The sequence below is a fragment of the Pinus tabuliformis genome, chromosome J (assembly GCF_031772625.1).
Source record: "Pinus tabuliformis cultivar Carrire ecotype Pingquan chromosome J, CPIR1, whole genome shotgun sequence".
NCBI lineage: Eukaryota > Viridiplantae > Streptophyta > Pinopsida > Pinales > Pinaceae > Pinus > Pinus tabuliformis.
The window spans coordinates 284562969-284572013 of record NC_142295.1 but is presented as its reverse complement, the minus strand read 5'-3'; the positions used below and the strand labels follow the sequence as shown (position 1 = coordinate 284572013).

Here is a 9045-nt window from a genome sequence, read left to right as displayed (position 1 = left end):
GTACTCTTGGTATTTTTTAGCTCATTTAGAGCACTAATAAGCTCAACTTCAAGATCATCTACTCCTTCTATTTCTTCCTCTATGTCTGAATTATATTTGTATTTAAATTCATAATCTAAGGCAATGAGCAAGAATTCATCATACTCTTATTCAGATGATTGTTCACTACATTCTTTAAATGAGTTACCATCTTCTTTAGAATAAAAAATCTTCTTTCTCTGAGTTCTTTTATTCTGGTATTTGTGAGATTTACTTCTATTCTTTTGCTTTTTTTCGTTTCTATTTCTTCCCATCTTTAGTGTGAGGACATTTTGAAGCAAACTCACCAATTCTACCACTATCAAAGCATTTGAGGGGAAACTTACAATTATACTTGCCATATCCTCTCTTTTAATTCCTCAAAAATTGAGCCATCTCATAATATGACTCATGACTGGAGTAGTCTTTATTCTTTAGACTTCTTTGAATATTTGAAGACAACCTCCTTTGATTCTGACTTCTCTTTTCTAGTTCTCATTTCATAAGTTGTTCAAATTCCATGAAGTTCTTCATTCATGAGAGTGTTTAGGTCTTACAACTCTCAATTAACAAAGATATTAACATTGAATCTCATAGGACACACTAGACTTTGATATGTTTACAGGAACTCAAACTTTATCCTATGCACAACACTTAAATGTTGTTCCCATGCTCAGCTTTTGTGAGATCCTCACAGAAAAAGTATTGGTACTAGAATTCATTCTCAAGAAAACTCTTCAACACCATGGTATTTATTTCGATAGGTGACATGATCTTAGAGTTGCAAAATAACAACGAATGATTTTAGCATTGCAACATTAATTAGACTGGACAGGGGACTAGCAAGATCATTTTGAAAAGTTATGTTTATGGAAAGTTACAAAACCAAGGGAAGTTAAGAGGCATGCAAAGTAGAAAAAATGGTTGTCCAAATTTTCCATTTAGTAATGGAATTTTAAATGCAAGACAAAGGTATGTGAAATATTTTTGTGTAAGAAAAAAAAACAAATACTTATGGGGAAAAAAACCTATTTTTTAAATCATTAGAATAATAATCAAAGAAAAAAACATTACAAACAAAAATATATAATCAAAACTTTTATATATAATATATATATATATATATATATATATATATATATATATATCACATGTCCTCTGTTTTAAATAGATTGAAAACACAAAAATTAGAAAAAAAAAGAACAAACACTTCTATTTTTTTTTTAACACATTTTTTTACTTAAAAATATAATTTTAATAATTAGAAAAATAAAAATATTATTAACATAAAATATTACAAACTGAAATATATATTCAAAACCTAATTCATACAAATTTATTATCAAAACTTAATTCAATATAAAATTAATCTATATATATATACACACACACACAAGGCCACATAGCTAGCGTTCCCTGCCGCTTAGTTTAGTTATTAACTTTGAAAAGTATAAAATAACCTACACATTTGAACAAGGGCTACATTGTAGATACTCTTGCTTAGTTTAAGTATCGTTAAGTTAGTGTCAAAGACATACATGAATGGGCAAACAAAGGGTTTTTCAGTAGCCCTACAACAATGCTAATGACCTAGGACTAGGAATAGTACCTCTAACGACTAGAGTGGTGTAGATCAGAAATAATACATCTAACAACTAGAGTAGTGTGGAAAAATTAACAATAACTAGAAACTCTTAATCATTTTGACCTTGGACAATTCACCTGGTAACTTATTTCCTTATAGGGAAAAAAGACTAACTCAAAGGGTTAACTCTGACACCATGACCTAATACTTAATTATCTAACGAATACTTCGATCTGGTAATGGGTTAAAGAAAACAACTATGATTCTAAAAATGTAGCAGGTAGATACACTACTGAAGCAAATGGCAACCAAGTTGTATAAATTTTTTGTGCAGATTATGCTTTATGTCCCATAAGGTCATGGATTTCCATGAAGTAAACAAAAATACTCTACTGTATCTAAGATGCATAGGTAAAAGATGGATATAGATATGCACCTGATTAATTGTGATTGTGGGAGTCTCTTCGCCCACTACTCCATGGTATCATTGTCCAAGGGTGCTACTCCACTCACAATCTCGTTCAAAGAAGACAGATCATATCGTGCCACAACATTTTGTTTTGCAATAGCATGGCATAATGGACGACATAGTTAAATAGGATATTTTGTATTCTTGAATTGATTCCAGCATCCTTACAAAGGTAAATTTCCCATTGGAACCACATCAACTCCTCTTTGGAGCTGCCCATATCTAACACATGCCATCCCATACACATGAAACATGGGAATATCACATAAGATAGTACAATGCTTCACGCCTTTCATTTCCTGGTCACTGGTCACCATCAAGGTAGCTGCCATGAAATTCCTATGAGCTAAGATCACCCCTTTATTTTTCCCAGTAGTCCCAGAAGAATAGAACAATGCAGTTGTGTTCGTCTGCTTAATAATAACCTCAAGTGGATTCTTTTGGGCACTCATGTTTAAAACCTTAGAAAATGAAATAATGGTTAGTGACAGACTCTGAAGCACTGTTGAACATATATTTGTTCTTGCTGCAGTGCTTTTTAGATGCAGAGACAGACTTTGTCTCTGCATCTAAGAAGCCCTCCTGAACTTTTTGTTTGTCATTTTATTTCTTTACTGCTGTGTCTGTGCAATAGATCCATGCATGCCTTGGGATTGTGATTTTTTTTTGTACAGTGTATATATTGCAAGATACATTAGTAAAGAAACATATGGAAAAACACAAACAGTTACAACAATAATTAATATATGTTTTGGAGTGCTTCTTAGATGCAGAAACAATGTTTTTCACTGCATCTAAGAAGCACTATTGAACATACAATACTTCTTGCTGTAACCGTTTCTGTCTCGGTATATGTTTCTTTACTTATGTGTTTGTGCAAGATAGACCATATACAAAAAACTCCAAAATCCCAACACAGGTTGACATCAAGGTTGTGAATTCATGTTAACAATATCAACGAAAAATTATTGGAGTTACAAAGTCCTACATGTCCAACTAGATTTCCTTCAATATGAGTGGGATCAACTACCAAATCAAGTCTAAAAAATTTAAAGGGTTCTATTCAACAAAACCAATGAAAGAGAAGTTTTGTGAATTAAAAAGGAGTTGGTTTACCTTAATCCTCTCTCCTTTCTTGGCATTGAGGATTATTTTCCTATATTTGAAATTAGATGAATGTGGAATTTTTTTTTTTAAGAGGGACTTAAATCTATAGAACTAACCTTGATGAATTTAAAGGCATATTACGATGTATTTTTCGATAATTTGTGCTAGTTTGGATTTAGATAGTAAAGATTATATCTTTGCTTGCTTCTACAATTTTCTAAGTAAGGCATAGGAAAATTTGCATGGTGAATTAAACTTGACATTAAGAAACATGCTCATCTCCTTAAGAGCGTGGTGTTTTTCTTAACATGAATGTATCTACTACACTCAAACCTTTGCACTACTTGCAAAAACAAACTATGTTTCACTGATTATTTAAATAGTGAGAATTTATCAATGTATTTAAATATCTTTTTAAAGCTCCGTCTTCCATATGTTTTCGATATTTCCATGCCAATACCTTCTTCACTACTTGTACAAATCCACGAATCTGTCTAGTTCACAATTTTCTTCAAGCTATCCCTGCAAAAAGGTTATGATTATGAACGCAGCAAGAACCTCTTACAACATTGATTACAAATATGCCATACCTATCAATGCTCAGCATTAATTATAAATCAGTCACATCTGTCAATGTTCCTGTATTATGCACATGTGCCTAACCCTCAAAGGATGGTTTGGCAGATATTTTGAGTTCAAAAATAGATAGCATCCAATCATTCTCTTTTAAAACAATAATAAGAAGTAAGAATTGGCAATAGCAATTCGAACACGTTGCATGACTGCTTATTTCTTCAAAAATATTTTTCTTTGCAAATTACTTTCTGCTTACTATCTTCCATCTCTGGTATACCTCCTTGAATTTTCAATAAAGAAGGATCTATAACAGTTGTCTAAGCTGGAATGGAAATCACAGTTGTTATATTTGGGGTTGTTTAACTATTTTATGTTTTGGAGTGTTTTGTCTAAATTTTGGAGAATAATTTCTTTGTCTGATCTTGATTTTTTGTTATTTTGCATGCGTTTATAGATTCAGCACCCCAAAAAAATCCCTAATTGTACAAAATCCACTGCTCAAACTTGTAGTTCCAGCACACCCTTCCCTAATTTCAAATAAATTTAACCAAAAAACATAAAACAATTAAACTACATTGTTTATTTAAAAAAAGCACAAATCTTGTCTGAGTCTTTATATGTGTTCTGGCTATCAGTCATGATAAGAAATCAATGGTTTACTACCCTTCTCTGAGCCCAAATATTTGTTATATCAAGCAAACCTTTCTTTCTATGTGATGATAACCAATCAATTGCAGTGACAACAGATCTGAAGTTCCAAAAATTAATTTTCATCACAATGTTTTCTACTTGGGTCTTCTGCACTGAGTAAATAGGAGATACATACCATGTATATAGCCACTTATCATAGGCAATTTCAAATTCATGGACGGTAGGGACATTGCCACTACAGTGGCACTTGTCTATATATAATATGAGGATGGAAAAGAAAGTTATATACTAGTTTTTTAACAACGAATAGGGAATCGAAGAAACCACTAACAAAACCTAAAGAGGAAACTAAAAACCCAGTCTGCAAAATTAGCAGTGGTTGGGTTTTAAAACCCTGTTTCAAAATGGAAAAGAAGGGCAAGGTTAATTGAGTTGAAGGGCCTGGAGATATATAGTAAGAAGGCACATGGATGGGGGCCTTGAAATTTGAACATGAGGAATTAAGCATTAATTTGCGAACAATATCTTTTCATTCAGTTAACTAGTAAACAAATCATTAAAAAGTCATGTGGGTTGTGATAAAACTACCCTTCAATTTATGTGATATATGAATATATGACAACAGGGTATAGTCCTGGTTGATATATAGATATCTATATATATATATATCTATATCTATATATATCTATATCTATATATATATATAAAATAATGTTTTGGCCAAACTAAAAAGGAAAATTATTCACACAAACAAGGTTGTAAGTGAAATAAGCCATTAAGAAATCATATATGTAGCCGAATAAACTGGATTGGAAGTAATATTGAATCAAATTTACAAGAGAGGTGAGTGTTAGCTCTGCGGCTAATGTCCAATTGACCTTTTCTGATACATTTTTGACAAATTTGTGCGGTAAACATACTACTACAACAGGGACAACAAGTTGCTCCTACCTTAGTAGAAGTCTACTTATCGTCAAAGATGTAAAATGTTTCTCAAGTACTGATCTATTATGAATCCCGGATCATCACCAACAATTCTCTTAAATGAATCTCTGTAGATACAGTAGTAAAGAAAAATATGGAAAAACACAAACAATTACAACAATAATTAATATATGTTTCGGAGTGCTTCTTAGATGCAGAAACAGTCTTTGTCACTGCATCTAAGAAGCACTATTGAACATATAATACCTCTTGCTGTAACTGTTTTTGTCTCTGCATATGTTTCTTTACTTATGTGTCTGTGCAAGATAGACCATATACAAAAAAAATCCAAAATCCCAACACAGGCAAGAATCTATTGCACAGACATAGTAGTAAAGAAGTGGGTCTCTGTTTTGTTTTTTACATAAGTAAGTTTAACCTTTATATAAATAATAAATAATATTGGCTACACTCATTGACAATTATCTTAATAAAATTACTATTTTAAAAACTGGAATAAGTCTTACCATTTTGAAAATTGTAAGAGCATTCCCCTTAAGCTTTGCATTCTTTTCGATTGGAATGTTAGTATCATGTAAAAATGAGAATAGCCATTTGGCTGAAGGCGCAATCTCAAACACTCTGTAACCAAATAAACATTTTGCATAACTCAATGACCTTTTATGGTTTTATGGAAGAAGATTTGTTGAAGGGAACAAACAGATTTCCGCGATTGCTAATACAAAATTACCTTAGAAAGAACTTAAACCCTAGTTCGGCAACATTTGATTTCATGGCATTCCATGATTTCTTAACTAGGGCTTCCTGCTCCTTTGTAAAATCCCTCAGCCATACGTTTGTAATTCTGCTTCTCCTTCCGATATGGATGTTACTACCTACATTCAACCAATATGGATGTTTTTTTGAAAAAATTCGGCCAATAGAAATGTGTTATCGAAGAAATAATTATAGATTCTAGAAATCCAATTGCAGCCAATGATGTATTCTCGAGAAATAATTGCATAATCGAGATAAGGAAATAATGGGAGAACTAGCCCACTTACCATCCCCATCGCCCCTAATCACTATTGTAGGAAAACCCAGATCTTTAACTGTATCCCATAGCTCTGGGACAGTTATTATGAATTTGGCTTTCAAATCTTGGATTTGTTTGGCTACTTCCATGACGGTATACACCGGATTGATAGTGCTTACCACAACCCCAATTGAAACAATCCCAAAGAAACACAGGGGGAAATAAATAGAATTGGGAGAAAAAAAAAGCACCAAGACTCCTTTTCGACTACCCAATTGACTCAATCCACTGCCCACCATGCTTACCTTGTCTTTGAATTCCCTGAAACTCAGTTTCTCACTGAAATCTACATCTTCTAGTGCTAATCTGTGAGCGTAGGATGATGAATCACTGAACATAAAATAGACAATGTCGGTGTTCTTTTCCTTTGGAAGCTTCAAGGGCGGCCTTATGGACCTGAATATTCCATCCTTTCCATAACCAGATTGGGTCAAGCTTCTCCACTGCAGGCCTGCATTTTCCTTCAGTGTTCAAGCCCTTCATTGGGAAGAATCTCTCAACAATAATATTATTGACGGTTGTTCACAGTTGAAGGTAGGACACCCAGCAGACAATCAAACTTATAATTGAGATAATGCAGGGCCATACTACATTCTATGTAATAGTCACATAGTATGTGTTCTGGTAGGCTGAAGCTAGTCATTATTAACATAGTCTTAGCTTTGTTCAAATCTAGTTCATGTTCCGTTAAGTGCTATTGTTTACAGCTGGGTTATTGCAGTTGCTTTGGGGTTATTCTTGTAAATAAATGTACTCCAAAACTTGAGTCTTGTGAAAGTCTTCAATTATTTAGATAGGCCCGAACTAAGAATCTTCACCTCTATATGTTGCTGACAACTCATGTTTTATATACAGGATGACATAAAATATTAGATAATGGGGTAGTCGTATACTGTTGCAAACATTGCACAATTGTGTGAATAATTTCCAATAGCTGACAAAAATCCCTAAACAGAGAGCACATGCACTATACTTCTTTTAGTGAATTGGATGGCTTTGTTTTTATCTGCCAAACTGTTTCTTTCTCTTCACAGTTCACTGATGGCACCTCAACCATCTTTTCAAACAAAGATTTTTCCAAATTTGATATTGGACCCCGGCTCATTAATGGAGGAAGCTTGCATGCCATGATGATGACTGAGAAAGGGAGGGTTGGATAACTGAAGATACAACTTTCCAATGATTGTGCAGGTTGGGGAAGCCATGGGCGAAGAGGAAGCTTGCTTTGAATGGAGTCCTGATGGTCTTACTGACACTCGTGAGATTAAGGATCATAGCCAAGTAAGTCATATGATTTCTCTTTTGTGTGTTTTGCTTTTGGAGGAAATGATAAATAGAAAGGTAACTGAGTGTAAAACCCACCAAGTTGTTGAGGTCCCAACTCCAAGACAAAGGGGGATCCTTGTATGGCTTGGGTTTCATGTGCACCCCAAATGTATTCATGGGTTTCACATGGACCATAAATGTCTTCATGGGTTTCACATTGACATATCTACATCTGAAAGTGGATTCAGTTACAAACTTTACATTACAGATGTTCTTATGTAGCAGTTTACCTTAATCTCAGTTGCATAAGTTTGATTGTTAGACTCATATGAATTTATGTCAATTGCGTATGTTAGTTTTGATGTAATTGTATTCAGCAATCAATCACAGGTGGAAGCTGCTCCTGAGTGTCTGGTGGATGGTTCGGTATCCTTTGGAAGATTCTCACTTGATACATTATCATGGGAGAAATGGTCAGCATTTTCGCAGAACAGGTATCTGGAAGAGGTGGAGAAATGTTCGACTCCAGGTTCAGTTGCTAAAAAGGAAACATACTTTGATGCCCATTACAAAAATATTGCCGCTCAAAGAGCTTTTCTAAAGCAGTCCCTAACAAAAGAAGAGAACAACTCGTACAAGGATATGGATGCCCTAGCTCCTGAAGTGCACAATGAACAAGTGTCTAATGGTGATCCTGCATTGTATATTGACAATAACGCATGCCATGGATCCAACACAGAGGGTGGGGTTCATGACATGAATAAAGATGAAGAGTCTAACGAGGAAGTAATCCAGGATACACCTTCTTTACAAATAGATGAAGCTCACAATGAAGAAATACCTCTAGAGGTAGAGGTATCTTCTTTAACTGCTAAAACTAATGTACCTTCACAAAATGATGAAGTCCACCATGAAGAAGTACCTCTGGAGGCAGTATCTCCAATTGTTGAGGCCAAATTAGACATTAATAGTGTCCCAGAGGATCTGAATATGAATGGAGCAGAGAAGCTTGCTTTGCCTAAACAAGATAGTACCCTTGCAAAGGTGGAAACCATTCCCAAAGGCCTAGAAGCGGGTGCAATGGGAAAAAAGAAATCTTTGAAGCATGCAAAAGAAGAACCCAGCGAATTCAAACAAAAGAAAAAGCTCCCTTCCAAGGTGATCTTTCATCACGTTGTCTGTGAAATGTTATGTCTTTTCTTAACATCACTATTTTTTTTACTGCACTGGATCTCTTCTACCTAAAACGAAAACCTTGGGTGTAATAATTTACTTAAGTACTATGTATTTCTCTTCTATGAATCTATTACAGTAGTTCATATTGATCGAGGAATGAATGCAATCAAGCTATGG

The 9045-nt window shown here is 34.1% G+C and overlaps 1 pseudogene; it reads right to left on the bottom strand.

The window, feature by feature from the left end:
* Positions 1-1960: 1960 nt before the first annotated feature.
* Positions 1961-7483, bottom strand: LOC149226888 (putative CoA ligase CCL7 pseudogene; annotated as a pseudogene).
* Between the last annotated feature and the right edge of the window lie 1562 nt (positions 7484-9045).